Below are 14,203 nucleotides of genomic sequence, written 5' to 3'. Positions count from 1 at the left end.
CAAATATTCAATCTGCTGATTCTTCAGGGGCATTTTCATTGCAAGACACAATCAAGATGGCCCTTGCTAAGTTGAATTTGGACCTACCTTCTCTGATAGTGGGGCCTTCAAACCTTGCGTCATCCGGTTGTTCGACCAGAAGATTTCCTGATACCTAACTGGCCTGACTTTACTGAGGTTGTTTTCTCAGAATTTTGCTCTGCCTCTACTTCCAGACCGGATCAGGAAGCATGCACTTTGGATGAGGCCCTTGACTCTTTTAAATCGGGTGTTACACCGACACATTCAACAAAGCAGTATTCATGTTACCATAACACCATTTGCCTTATCAAAATAATTCAAATAGCTTCTGACAGTAAACATCATGCGCTTTTCGCCAATATATGGCTTATTACGGTAATGTCATGATTTCCATCAGCAAATCGCCACGGCTTTCTGGGGGAGCGGAAGGGATTTGAGGGATTCGAATGGCGATACGGCTCACGGCAGGTTAGAGTTTTTGAGGATGTTTATACTACAAAACTTAATTAAAAACATTGAGAAGACATAGTATACAAGAGAGGGGACGATTGAGTTTATTTTTGACACTTGGAAGGAGGCTAAGTGGGACTCTTCAGATCCGGAGTTGAGGAGGCATATGCTGCTGGCCTTGATCCAGACTTAAGTGAAGCTTGTCTTTTTCCTGATAAAGCTGTGAGAAATGTAAATCGGCATAGATTCAGTGTTTCAGTTCAAAATACCATGCGTCTTAGAATGTGAGTGGTATGTGTTTGTGTATATGTGTGCGAATGTATTTGTGTGCAATTTGCATTGCATGCATGTGCGTCCATGTATGTGTGTGCATGCATGTATGTTTGCATTCATGTGTTTGTGCATTCATGTGTTTACATGCATTTATGTTTGCATGCATGTGTGTGGCTTCATGTGTTTGCATGCATATGCATGTGCATTCATGTGTTTGCATGTGTGTGTATGTACATTTGTGTGATACGTATGTAAGTACATAACTGTGTTGGCATGCATGTGTGTAAGTAACTGCAAGGTTAATTTTTATTATTATTATTTCATTGTTATTGTGTTGTTGTATTTATAACTCATGGGGCCTGTACCATGAAGCTGGTTTAGCAGGTTATCCAGATAAGTTTAAGCTTAGTTTGTGCTAATCCTGGGTTTTAGGTACCATTAAAGTGGTTTGGCTTTTAGCTGTGTTCATCGCCATAGTAACTTACACTCCACGGCTATCCTGCTCCAGGGCAGGTTATGTTCTGGATAAGAGATCTCAACCTGAAATTGGGCCAATCAGCTGTGAGTAAATTGACACACCTCTGATGCAATAAAGTCACTCCCCCTGTTTCTACTTCAAATTAAAGGTCACTACATAGCAAATGTTTTTAAAGACTAAAGCGTCTGACTTTTACCCATGCTTATTTATAAAAATGATAATTTTTAATGATTTAGATATAATTTATGTAATTATTATACCCTTACTTAATTACACATTTATAATTTTAGTTAATCAATCATTAATAGGCACTTTGTTAAAATTAATATAAATAGCCTACATAAAGTCATACAAATATGATTAAAATCAATAAATAAAGCTATTTAAAAAAAGAAGTTTACTGAGCTTAAATGTTAAATTTTCTTTATCAACTAAACTAACTTCATAACTTTTTTATCAACTAAACTAACTTGTATTGACATATAATATTGTTTCTTTAGTTGTCCTCTTTCATAGACAGCTCTTTTCTTCTTGCTGTGTAATTTTTTTTTTAAATTCTTAATATTTTTCAATCATGTAATAATCTGCAGAAGAGAGAAATGAATCTCAGTTTCGCTGATCCACAGCGTGTGATTGGCTGTCCCCTGCTGATGTCACAGCTAAACTCCTGAACTCAGGATCAAAGCCTGACTTGACAGAGCGAGCTGATGATCAGCATCATGGGACCAACAAAGCCAGAATAGATTGGTTTGGTTTTGTCAACTCAAAACTAATCCTGTAACCCTGAGTTTGTTAAACTACCATCATGGTACAGGCCCCTGGTTTGAGTAACTCAAGCAAATGAACCATCTATTAGTATACTTCCGTTTAGTTTAGAAGAAATATGCTAATAGAACACTTTAATAAACTTCTTTTTCATAAGAGAAGTCAGAGCGCTCCAAAAATTCTTTTTGCAAGTTGTAATTATGAGTTTTACGAGGACATAAATGCTTTTTAAAAGTTGGAATAGTGTTATTACAGTAATTATGAAATGTGAATGTACATTTTTAGCCATCCTAAAGATTGGTTTGCTCAGGTGTGTTTGGTAAGGATTGGACCTATGCAGGAAAGAGAAACCTTGCCATAGGGTGTCATGGTACAGAGGCTACGGAGACAAGATGGTAAGTGAATCAGGTTTATTGAGCGGCCAGTAGAGTGAACAGGTGAGTGGGTGAGTAACTTGCCTGAAGTGCAGATTTGCCGGTGATGATTCACTGGGTTGATACTCTGGGTGTATTGGCAGATGGCGGTGTGAAGCTCAGGCGATTGGCGATGGAGACACGGAACCCACAAGCGCTGGACACAGGAAGACATGGAAGACTAGGAAGTAGACGCTGGAGATAGGTGAGTAACATCAAAGGAGTCCTTGAAGTAAGCAGAAGGGTTAATACCTTTTACAAACGAGACCGGACAGTGACTGAGTGCGTGTGTGTCCTTTGTGCTGCTGGTGATTGGGGTGATAATGGGTTGCAGCCTGCAGGTGTGGGTGATCAGTACTCAGCTGAGAGTGTGCGCTGTGTCTCTGTGATGTGGGAGCCTGGCGTGTCTGTGGGTGCTTCCCAATTCTTATTTATGCATCCTCGTTTCCTTTCCTAGCTCCCTTTCCTCGCGCCTTAGCTCCACCCCTTCAGGACGCGAGGAAAAGATGCGAGGGTGGAGGAATTGAATCAAGTGAAATTATATATCCTCGCTCTCATTAGGCCGGAGACACACTGCAAGCGTGGCGTTTCTGCTGTGTGTCAGCCGCGGGGCGGCTGGCTGCCTGGCGTTTTCTCTGTCTTTGCACACCAGAAGCGTGTCTGACGCGGCGCTGCTGCTGCTGGGAAGCCCTATACTTCATGTTAAATATATATATATTGCCTATTGATACACCAAAGACACTGTCGGCAGTAGCCTATTGACCATACAGATCTATGGTATTGACGGCAAAATAGGCTACAGAATATTTCGTTCTGTAGGCCTATTGACAGGTTTAATATTTCAAAATCGAAAATTATGTTGTTTTGTATTATTACAAGTAGGCCTATATCTGCATTTATGTTAACCTAAAGACTTTCAAACATGAAAATGTCATTTATTAATATGTATTCGTGTCAAAATAGTATATAAACATCTTTTCCTATTTTGCCTAGAAACGCTTTCAACACGCTCACGTGTTACGTGAAAAATAGGTGTCTCTTCTATTTGAAGCATGCACGCGAGCCGCGCGGCTGACGCAGGCAGTATGCAAGCGCTAACCGGTTAACATGGGAGCCGAAATAAAAACGGACACGCCACGCAGCTGAGACGCTCACGGCACGCTTGCAGTGTGTCCCCGGCCTTAACGTCAATTCAAAGCGGCGTCAATTAATGATGACTGCACCGCTGGATTTAGTCGGGATTCTTGACCATTAGAGAACTATTTATATTGTAAGCTTCAGCCTCCACAAAATACCACATTTGTCAATATTTTAATCAATATTACCAGTTATTATTAACAACGAATTCCAGTTATTAACTGCTTTTTATTTGTTGTTTAGTATTAGTTTCTATTTGTTTCTTTCATTTTGTTGTGCTTTGATAGGCTATAATTCTGCAACTGTTAGATGTTGTTATTTGACAAACATTTGTATCTTGTACATGTAAACATAATAAACATAATAATGATTAATAAACTGTGGCACAATAAACTGTGGCATGATGTGAAGGGGGAGGAGAATTAATGCATGCGTCACATTTAGTCGATAAAACACTTCCGCAAAGGATACTCCAGTGTATCCTCGCTCACGACTCCTCAGGAAGCCTCCTCACTCCTCGATCCTCGCGATACAATTAGAGATTTGAGATCTCCTACAAGATGGCTGAGCTCCATTGGTTTCCGGGTCATAAGATGGAGGATGGAGGACGGAGGACTGAGGAAATGAGGAGGGATATTGAGAAGCACCCTACAATATCCCTCCTCGTTTCCTCTGTCCTCAGCCATCTTGTAGGAGATCTCAATTCTCTAATTGCACCGCGAGGAGGCGAGGATCGAGGAGTGAGGATGCTTCCTGGGGAGTCATGAGCGAAGATACACCACCTGTGTATCTTCGCTCATGACTCCCCAGGAAGCATCCTCACTCCTCGATCCTCGCCTCCTCCTTTGCGGAAGTGCTTTATCGACTAAACGAGATACAAGCATTAATTCTCCTCCCCCTTCACATCGTGCCACAGTTTATTCATTATTATTAATATGTTTACATGTACAAGACACAAATGTTTGTCAAATAACAACACCTGATAGTTGCAGAATTATTTCAAAGCACAAGAAAATGAAAGAAACAAATAGAGAAACAAATAGAAACTAATATTAATTTTTCAATTTTCAATTTCAATTTATTTATATAGCACTATTAAAAACAACTACCGTTGACCAATGTGCTGTACACGAAAATCAATAAACATAGACTAATAATAATAAAAAACATGAAAAATAAATAAAAAATATATATATATATATATATATATATATATATATATATATATATATATATATATATATATATATATATATATATCACCGCAAAAACAACAAACAACATTCAAGACAGATAAATCATGAATTATAAGCCTTATCAAATAAAAATGTTTTTTAACTGTGATTTAAAAATGGATAATGTAGAAGCAGTTCTAGTTTTACAGGCAGGGTGTTCCACAGTCTAGGAGCGGCTACTGAGAAGGCCCGGTCGCCCCTAGACTTTAATCTAGTTTTAGGGACTCCTAAGAGCCTCTGATTTGCAGACCTAAGTGCTCTCCCTGGGTGGTGTTCAATCAGCAGGTCTCTAAGGTATTGTGGTGCTAATCCATTTAATGATTTAAAAACCAATAACAGTACCTTAAAATCAATTCTATGGTGCACACAGGCAACCAGTGAAGGGAGCGTAGGATTGGGGTGATATGTTCAAATTTGCGTGCTGCCGTTAAAACTCTAGCAGCTGCATTTTGAACCATTTGAAGGCGGTTCAAAGAGGCCTGTCCAATCCACAGATATAGGGAATTGCAATAGTCTAGTCTAGTGGTGATAAAAGCATGGATTTCAAAGTTATTAAAAGAGAGAAACGACTTTGTTTTAACCAGAACACACAGTTGATAAAAACTTGACTTAACAACTTGATTTACCTGCCTATCAAGCTTTAAGGCGCTGTCAAGTATAACACCCAAATTTTTCACGTATGGTTTAACAAAGGGCGCCAGCAGACTCAACAGTCAACAGAGGAGGCAAACACCACAACCTCCGTTTTGCTCTCATTAAGACTTAAAAAATTTAAAGACATCCATGCTTTAATGTCATCAAGGCAAGCTGTCAGAGTGTCTAAATTATTTGCATGTTTAATAGGGAGATATATTTGTGTGTCGTCTGCATAACAATGGTAACTAATACCATATTTTCGAAAGATAGATCCAATTGGAAGCATATCAATAGAAAACAGAACGGGAGCCAGAATAGAGCTCTGGGGGACACAACAGGCCAGCGGGACGGAGCCAGAGTGACATTGCCCAATGTTAACAGAAAAACTCCTGTTTGAAAGATATGACCGAAACCAGCACAGGGCAGTTCCCTTTATACCCACCACGTGTTCTAGGCGAGATAAAAGAACATTGTGGTCTATAGTATCGAAAACAGCGCTCAGATCTAAAAGAACCAGTGCTACAGAATCCCCAGAGTCGGTTGCTAATAGGACATCATTTAATACTTTTAGGAGAGCAGTTTCAGTCGAATGCAGTTTCCTAAAACCAGATTGAAATAAATAAAAAATGTTGTATTCCACCATAAAATTTTGAAGTTGGTGGAGCACAGTTTTCTCTAAGATTTTGGCTAAAAAAGGTAAATTCGAAATGGGTCTAAAATTAGACAAATCTGAACAATCTAAATTTGGCTTTTGAAGTCTGGGTTGAACAGAGGCATGATTTAGAGAGTCATGAACAGTTCCTAATGCAAGGCATTTGTTAACAAGGTTTAAAAGTGTCTGTCGGGTTCTTCCAAAAACTTTCCAGGAGGCATTCGTCAAGTAAACAGAAATCTTTGTTTATTCAAGGGAAAAAACAAATAACTTATACAAGGGTCACATCAAATTAAATACATAACAAAATGCAAGGGGAAAAGCAAAGTGAGCTCTGGGTCTCTGATGTTATATGACCAGGATCCCTCACCAGAACTGACTCACCATCGAAACCAAACTCATTTTTAAGAAATTAGACCAAACCATTGCCTTACCCAAGGGTCTCACAAATGTCTCATGTCATGGTTTTACCTTTTTAAATAAGATTATTCACATAAATAAACTCCAGAAACATATGAAAACTCACATGCACCATAAAGTAATGCTAAAAATAAATAAATAAATATTATACACAAAAATATATCCATTCAATTGAACAAGATCACCCCTCAACAAATGATCCAGACACATATTAAACCAAACCCTACATTTCCCATAATTCCCCAAAATAATAATAAAAGGTTTCCAGAAACGGCACATCCATTTAGAATATATATATATATATATATATATATATATATATATATATATATATATATATATATATATATATATATATATATATATATATAGCCTACATATATGTGTGGCCTTAGCCTTCACAGTGTCGGACCAACTTCATTAAACACTTGTTTTAATAATCGAGGGGAAATCGCATCTAGTGGTGAGCCAGTAGGTTTTAGCTGGTTTACTGTATCATGTAAGAAAGAGAGAGAGATAGGTGTGAACTGGTAAAGAGACCCCATATATTTTAAGTTGATTGCAGCATTACATGCAGCAGGTTTAATGGTTTGTCTGATTTCAGATATCTTTCTCATAAAGAACTGCGAAAATGTATTTATTTACTTCCTTTATCATCCTTTTTCCACTTCCTTTCAGCCTTTCTGCATGCCTGTCTCAATGCCTGAGTGGTGTTATTCAGCCATGGCTCAGGAGTCTGTTTGTGACGTTTGGACTTCAGAGGAGCTATAGAATCCAGAATCATAGTGCAATGAGAGTTAAAACCATACAAAAGCTCATCTGGGCTAACCTCACAGGAAGCAAGCGTGGAAGTTTGAAATAAATCCACAAACGATGAGGCAAATAACACAGCAGTGTTAGTTGTGTACCTCCGTGACAGGTGTACAGTTTTAAAAGGTTTGACAACATTCTGTGTCGATGGTACGTTGAACGTAATTGGTTTATGGTCAGAGAAACTGTGGTCACATATCTCGATCTCACCCATAGGGAGCCCATGTGACATTATAAGGTCAAGAGTGTGGCCATGCACATGAGTAGGTCCTTTTACATGCTGCACTATATCGAAAGCTTCCATTAGGTTAATAAAATCATTTGCAAATGAATTTGAAGCACAGCAGACATGGATATTAAAATCTCCAATAATTAAAAATTGGGGATAATTCCACCCAAAAAGTCCGAAAATTCAGATAAAAAGTCTTTATATGACGTAGGCGGCCTATAGACCACAGCGATAACTAACGGAGTGTCCAAGTCCACAATGAACAACTGCAATTCAAAACTAATATGATAATAATTGTAGCGACCAACATTGAAACCCTTCCTTAAAGGGGGGGTGAAATGCTGTTTCATGCATACTGATCTTTTTACACTGTTAAAGACTTGGAATCCCATACTAAATGTGGCATTCCCCAGTAGTGGGGAACTTGAAAAGAGATCAATTTAATAAACCCGACTACGCCACCCTGGTGGAGGACCAGGGAAATACTCCTAATAAGGACACAGGTAAGTTTTACCACCGAAGGCAAAGAAATGTCCAGAGAGACGTGAGTATCAATACAAAAAGAATTTGATTTTATTATACAATATTAAAATGTGCCGTTCTGGGGACATGCCCAAAAACACAATTCTCCAGGACCAGGGGTTACAGGAACGAGGCAGGCCGGCTGCTACTCAGGATGGTTATGCAAACCCACCTCAACCTTACACTGCATTGGCACCACACGCACACCTTCAAGCAGTTGTGTCAGTACAAACACACACACACACACACACACACACACAGCACACTGTGAAACACGCCACTGAATGGATGCAGCTAGCCTTCCCCGTTCCCCACTTCAAGTCCACACTGGCTCCTGGAGAAAGAGGAAACGTTAGCAAGAAGCACAACAGAATTTACACAAATAACACTAAATAATAAGGGAAAACCGAAACAAAATAATTACAGATACGGTGCACCAGGATGGCACCAGCAAGACAATGAATAAAATTTAAAACAATGGTACAATTCAATAACAAACTGTATAATACACTGCAAAGAATCGTAGTAGATAATCTGGAACAAAAAAGAATCAAAACCAAAAATCAACAAACAAAAGAAATATCCAAAAAAAGAAGTAAAATAACGAATTAACAAAAATCAAACAGAGTATTGGATAGCCCCGCGAACACAAGCTCATACATGGACAGCCACGGACGGCCTTAATCAGCAACGCTGTCCATATCAGCGCTGAGACACAGGAACAAAGTATGAAGATAACCACAAACAAAACAGCAGCGGCGTTACGGATAGCGGCTAGAAAGGGGAATTTAACGTTGATTTCTGATCCTCATTCTACAATTGGCAAACAAATCAGAGTGTTAGACTAGATTCACCCAACTGCAATGTGAGAAAAGGAAGACATACTTACAATCAGGTTAGATAAAACACCTAACGCAACATTGTATGGTTACTCATTACCAGCACAGTGCATCAGTCCATCGACCAGCCTTTACACACTTGCCATTGTCGCTATGCTGAAAGCAATACAAAATAAATACCACACAAGTGATCAGAAGATTGAAGATGAGCAAAACATACCCGAGCGAACTCCGCCATCACTCGCCACAATGTGGACAGTGCAGCCACCAGCACTGCTCTAAACCATAAAAAAAAAAGTGCATATTGTCACATAGCACAGCCTTAAGAAGTTCACATTACACCATCTGCAGCCCAACATACCTGTATACCAATGGGACCAGAAAAGGAAATGCCAGGGGGAAGCGGAGAACCCGGAATCAACAGGGCCGTACAAGACCCGCCAAAATAAGGGTCCTTAAATACTTTGGCTGCTTAAGTCTCATTGGTTTACCCACCATACTTAAGCAAGCCAATAGCAATTAACTTATCCTGCCACATTCTACCCCAATTTTTTTTAAATCGGCGCCCCGACGATAACCCCACAACGCCTGGTATACAACACGACCTCCTCATGCCACCTGGGTATATGACATGGACTGCAATCTCAGCCTAACATGACTCATGAAGACTGGTCACTCATTCAATACACAGGTTCCTCATGCCACCTGGGAATATGACATGGACTAACCTCAGTCCAACATGACTCGAAGACTGGTCACTCATTCAATACACAGGGTCCTCATGCCACCTGGGAATACGACATGGACTAACCTCAGTCCAACATGACTCATGAAGACTGGTCACTCATTCAATACACGAGTTCTTCATGCCACCTGGGAATATGACATGGACTAACCTCAGCCTAACATGACTCGAAGACTGGTCACTCATTTAATACACGGGTTCCTCATGCCACCTGGGAATATGACATGGACTAACCTCAGCCTAACATGACTCATGAAGACTGGTCACTCATTTAATACATGGGTTCCTCATGCCACCTGGGAATATGACATGGACTAACCTCAGCCTAACATGACTCATGAAGACTGGTCACTCATTCAATACACGGGTTCCTCATGCCATCTGGGAATATGACATGGACTAACCTCAGCCTAACATGACTCATGAAGACTGATCACTCATTCAATACACGGGTTCCTCATGCCACCTGGGAATATGACATGGACTAACCTCAGCCTAACATGACTCATGAAGACTGATCACTCATTCAATACACAGGTTCCTCATGCCACCTGGGAATATGACATGGACTAACCTCAGCCTAACATGACTCATGAAGACTGGTCACTCATTTAATACACGGGTTCCTCATGCCATCTGGGAATATGACATGGACTAACCTCTGACCTGCACCCTGTACTAGATGCCATAAACCAATGGAACGGACTGGCTCCTGCCTCTTGCACCCCCTGGCATTCCTTCCCTCTCCCACCCAATTGCTTCCCCACGTATGTCTAATAGGGTAGAGCAGGGCTGGCGGCGAACTAACCGCTTCAATTCCCAGCGGAGGGCACTATCAGTGACACATTCGACAAACTGAGAGAGCAATACAATTTCAGCATTAGGAATAGCATTGGGGGATTTCTGTTCAACCCTCTCCAGGAGAGTCATCAAGACCAGGGGGAACTCTAACAGAGATTCCCCATCCTGCTGTCTCCCGGAGAAAAAGGCTTCTTGGAGTGCTACATACGAGTGAGAGCAACCATACAACTCCTGTAGCTCATCCTCCACAATGGTCTTAACTACACTCATCCCAAAAACAGAAATAGACCCCTGATGGAGAAATACAGCTTGCCCAAAATGTCAGAACGCACGCTGCTGTTTTGTTTCTGTAAAAAAATAAAAACCAATAGTATAAAACAATGTTTTAACACAATCACACCCTCGGCTCAATTAGAAAAATCCTTGCCTTACCAGTAAACCCTGCCGACTACGCCAAAATGTGGCATTCCCCAGTAGTGGGGAACTTGAAAAGAGATCAATTTAATAAACCCGACTACGCCACCCTGGTGGAGGACCAGGGAAATACTCCTAATAAGGACACAGGTAAGTTTTACCACCGAAGGCAAAGAAATGTCCAGAGAGACGTGAGTATCAATACAAAAAGAATTTGATTTTATTATACAATATTAAAATGTGCCGTTCTGGGGACATGCCCAAAAACACAATTCTCCAGGACCAGGGGTTACAGGAACGAGGCAGGCCGGCTGCTACTCAGGATGGTTATGCAAACCCACCTCAACCTTACACTGCATTGGCACCACACGCACACCTTCAAGCAGTTGTGTCAGTACACACACACACACACACACACACACACACACACACACAGCACACTGTGAAACACGCCACTGAATGGATGCAGCTAGCCTTCCCCGTTCCCCACTTCAAGTCCACACTGGCTCCTGGAGAAAGAGGAAACGTTAGCAAGAAGCACAACAGAATTTACACAAATAACACTAAATAATAAGGGAAAACCGAAACAAAATAATTACAGATACGGTGCACCAGGATGGCACCAGCAAGACAATGAATAAAATTTAAAACAATGGTACAATTCAATAACAAACTGTATAATACACTGCAAAGAATCGTAGTAGATAATCTGGAACAAAAAAGAATCAAAACCAAAAATCAACAAACAAAAGAAATATCCAAAAAAAGAAGTAAAATAACGAATTAACAAAAATCAAACAGAGTATTGGATAGCCCCGCGAACACAAGCTCATACATGGACAGCCACGGACGGCCTTAATCAGCAACGCTGTCCATATCAGCGCTGAGACACAGGAACAAAGTATGAAGATAACCACAAACAAAACAGCAGCGGCGTTACGGATAGCGGCTAGAAAGGGGAATTTAACGTTGATTTCTGATCCTCATTCTACAATTGGCAAACAAATCAGAGTGTTAGACTAGATTCACCCAACTGCAATGTGAGAAAAGGAAGACATACTTACAATCAGGTTAGATAAAACACCTAACGCAACATTGTATGGTTACTCATTACCAGCACAGTGCATCAGTCCATCGACCAGCCTTTACACACTTGCCATTGTCGCTATGCTGAAAGCAATACAAAATAAATACCACACAAGTGATCAGAAGATTGAAGATGAGCAAAACATACCCGAGCGAACTCCGCCATCACTCGCCACAATGTGGACAGTGCAGCCACCAGCACTGCTCTAAACCATAAAAAAAAAGTGCATATTGTCACATAGCACAGCCTTAAGAAGTTCACATTACACCATCTGCAGCCCAACATACCTGTATACCAATGGGACCAGAAAAGGAAATGCCAGGGGGAAGCGGAGAACCCGGAATCAACAGGGCCGTACAAGACCCGCCAAAATAAGGGTCCTTAAATACTTTGGCTGCTTAAGTCTCATTGGTTTACCCACCATACTTAAGCAAGCCAATAGCAATTAACTTATCCTGCCACATAAACATAGACAAAGTTTCAAAAGTTAAGGTGGACGTTTGATGGGAGTATTTCTTTGTCAAAAATACTACTTCCGGTTAGTCATAAGTTTCGGCAAGTTTTTTGAGATCATGCGTCCCCATTGACGTTAATGGGGGCGGAATTTCCTTGTATGGGCCTTACGGACAATTCTACCGGAAGCGCGTGAGAGAGAGCAAGGGAGAGAGCGAAAGCAACAGCCTACGCCCATCAAAGCGCTGGCTTGTAGGATGCTGGACAGGTGACAATTACACATAGCACATAACAATGTCACCAAAAAAGTGCGTTTTTGGTTGCCAGACCAAGACAGTCCTGCACAGATTCGCCAAAAACCCCGCGTTAAGGCAACAGTGGATGTAATTTGCTTTTCCGGATCAGCAACTGAGTTGCGCGAATGTTTATATCTGTTCGCTGCATTTCGGTGCCGACTGTTTCATAAACAAGGCCCAGCTCGACGCCGGCTTTTCCCAATCGCCTAATGCTAAAGGATGGAGCAGTCCCAACGTTAGAAGGGTGAGTGAGACTGCTTCAAATGTCTGTGTTTTTTTTAGTCCGCTTACTGTCTACACAAACCACGCGTAAACACACAAACACACGTGCACAACTGCACTTCCCACATGTACACCTTCAAAGACAAAAATACGACGATATAATTCAAGTATAAATATGTAAATAACACAAGCCGCTAAGCATATTATATAGTTAGTGTATAACTTGTAACTTACCACATACAGACGTCCTGCTCTAGTCGTTTTTGCTGCTGCTCCTGTTCAACTGCAGCCTCTGGGTCTGATTCCGGATCATAGATGTATGGCTGTATCTGATTAAAAGCCATATTTTTATTTTGAATAAAGTTTTTTTCCCGCTGTTAGGGATGCACTCGACTCAACACACAGCGCGCTGCTGCACACGTCATTATTTAGCTCCGCTCACACGACACGCCCCCACCCGCTCGGCTTTTTTTCGGAAAGACTCGGAACAGCGCATCTTTCTTATATAATTATTAAAAAAATAAAGACTTTTCGGAGATATGCAGGATGCAATGCTACTCTATAGGTACTCAAGATTGACATGACACTGACTGAAACTGAGTGTTTCACCCCCCCTTTAAAAATTGAAACCAACCCACCCCCCGTCTCCCAGAACGAGGGGAGTTCAAGAATTTACAGTTTGGGGGTAACAGTTCAGAGAAAGGGGATAGGTCTCCATTGGTAAGCCAAGTTTCGGTGATGAATAGGAAATCCAAACCTTGTAAAGTGAAGAAATCCTTAAGGATGAATGTCTTGTTTACCACAGACCGCGCGTTGACCAGAGCCATTTTTAATGGTAATAAAACCTCCGTTTGCTGCGTTGCTCTACGGAGCGGGCGAAGAAGGTGCTTAGAAACACCGCGGCGGCGGATGCGTGGAGAATTGTACAGAGGTCTCTGTTCATCCACGCTCGTCACAGTTGATACGTTCCACGAGTAAGTGCACGCAGTTCCCTTTCGGGGAACTCGAGCTGCGTCGAAACGCTGTGAGAACGCCTCTGTTTAAATGCGTCGTGAAGCGCCTGTAGAACCATTCCATCGGAAAAAAAGATCGATCGTCGGCGTGATGACGTCATCGACCGGAAGCTATAAAACGTCCGTGAAAACAAACAGGAACTAGCTTCTGAGCCTTCAGCAAGCGATCTGTGTGAACCTGTCTGTCTATTTGGTGTTTTTGTCTGTCTATTATATAAAAAAAGCAGAGATTTTCCACCCTTTTTGTTAAATATTCCATATATTAACAGAAAAAAGAGAAAATAAAATAGAT

At 41.0% G+C, this 14,203-nt stretch overlaps 2 long non-coding RNA genes across 2 annotated transcripts; both read right to left on the bottom strand.

Annotated features, from left to right (window-relative positions):
* Positions 1-8,068: 8,068 nt before the first annotated feature.
* On the bottom strand, positions 8,069-9,444 carry LOC137039557 (uncharacterized). Its single transcript, XR_010897693.1, has 4 exons — positions 9,242-9,444; positions 9,101-9,158; positions 8,931-9,036; positions 8,069-8,854 (listed from the first exon to the last, which is right to left on the bottom strand). It is a non-coding gene; the product is annotated as an uncharacterized lncRNA (long non-coding RNA).
* Positions 9,445-11,036: 1,592 nt separating this feature from the next.
* Positions 11,037-12,275, bottom strand: LOC137039556 (uncharacterized). Its single transcript, XR_010897692.1, has 4 exons — positions 12,215-12,275; positions 12,075-12,132; positions 11,905-12,010; positions 11,037-11,828 (listed from the first exon to the last, which is right to left on the bottom strand). It is a non-coding gene; the product is annotated as an uncharacterized lncRNA (long non-coding RNA).
* Positions 12,276-14,203: the final 1,928 nt, after the last annotated feature.

Source organism: Pseudorasbora parva, chromosome 14 (assembly GCF_024679245.1).
Source record: "Pseudorasbora parva isolate DD20220531a chromosome 14, ASM2467924v1, whole genome shotgun sequence".
NCBI lineage: Eukaryota > Metazoa > Chordata > Actinopteri > Cypriniformes > Gobionidae > Pseudorasbora > Pseudorasbora parva.
The sequence above is the reverse complement of the archived record's forward strand: the minus strand, read 5'-3'. Positions and strand labels throughout refer to the sequence as shown.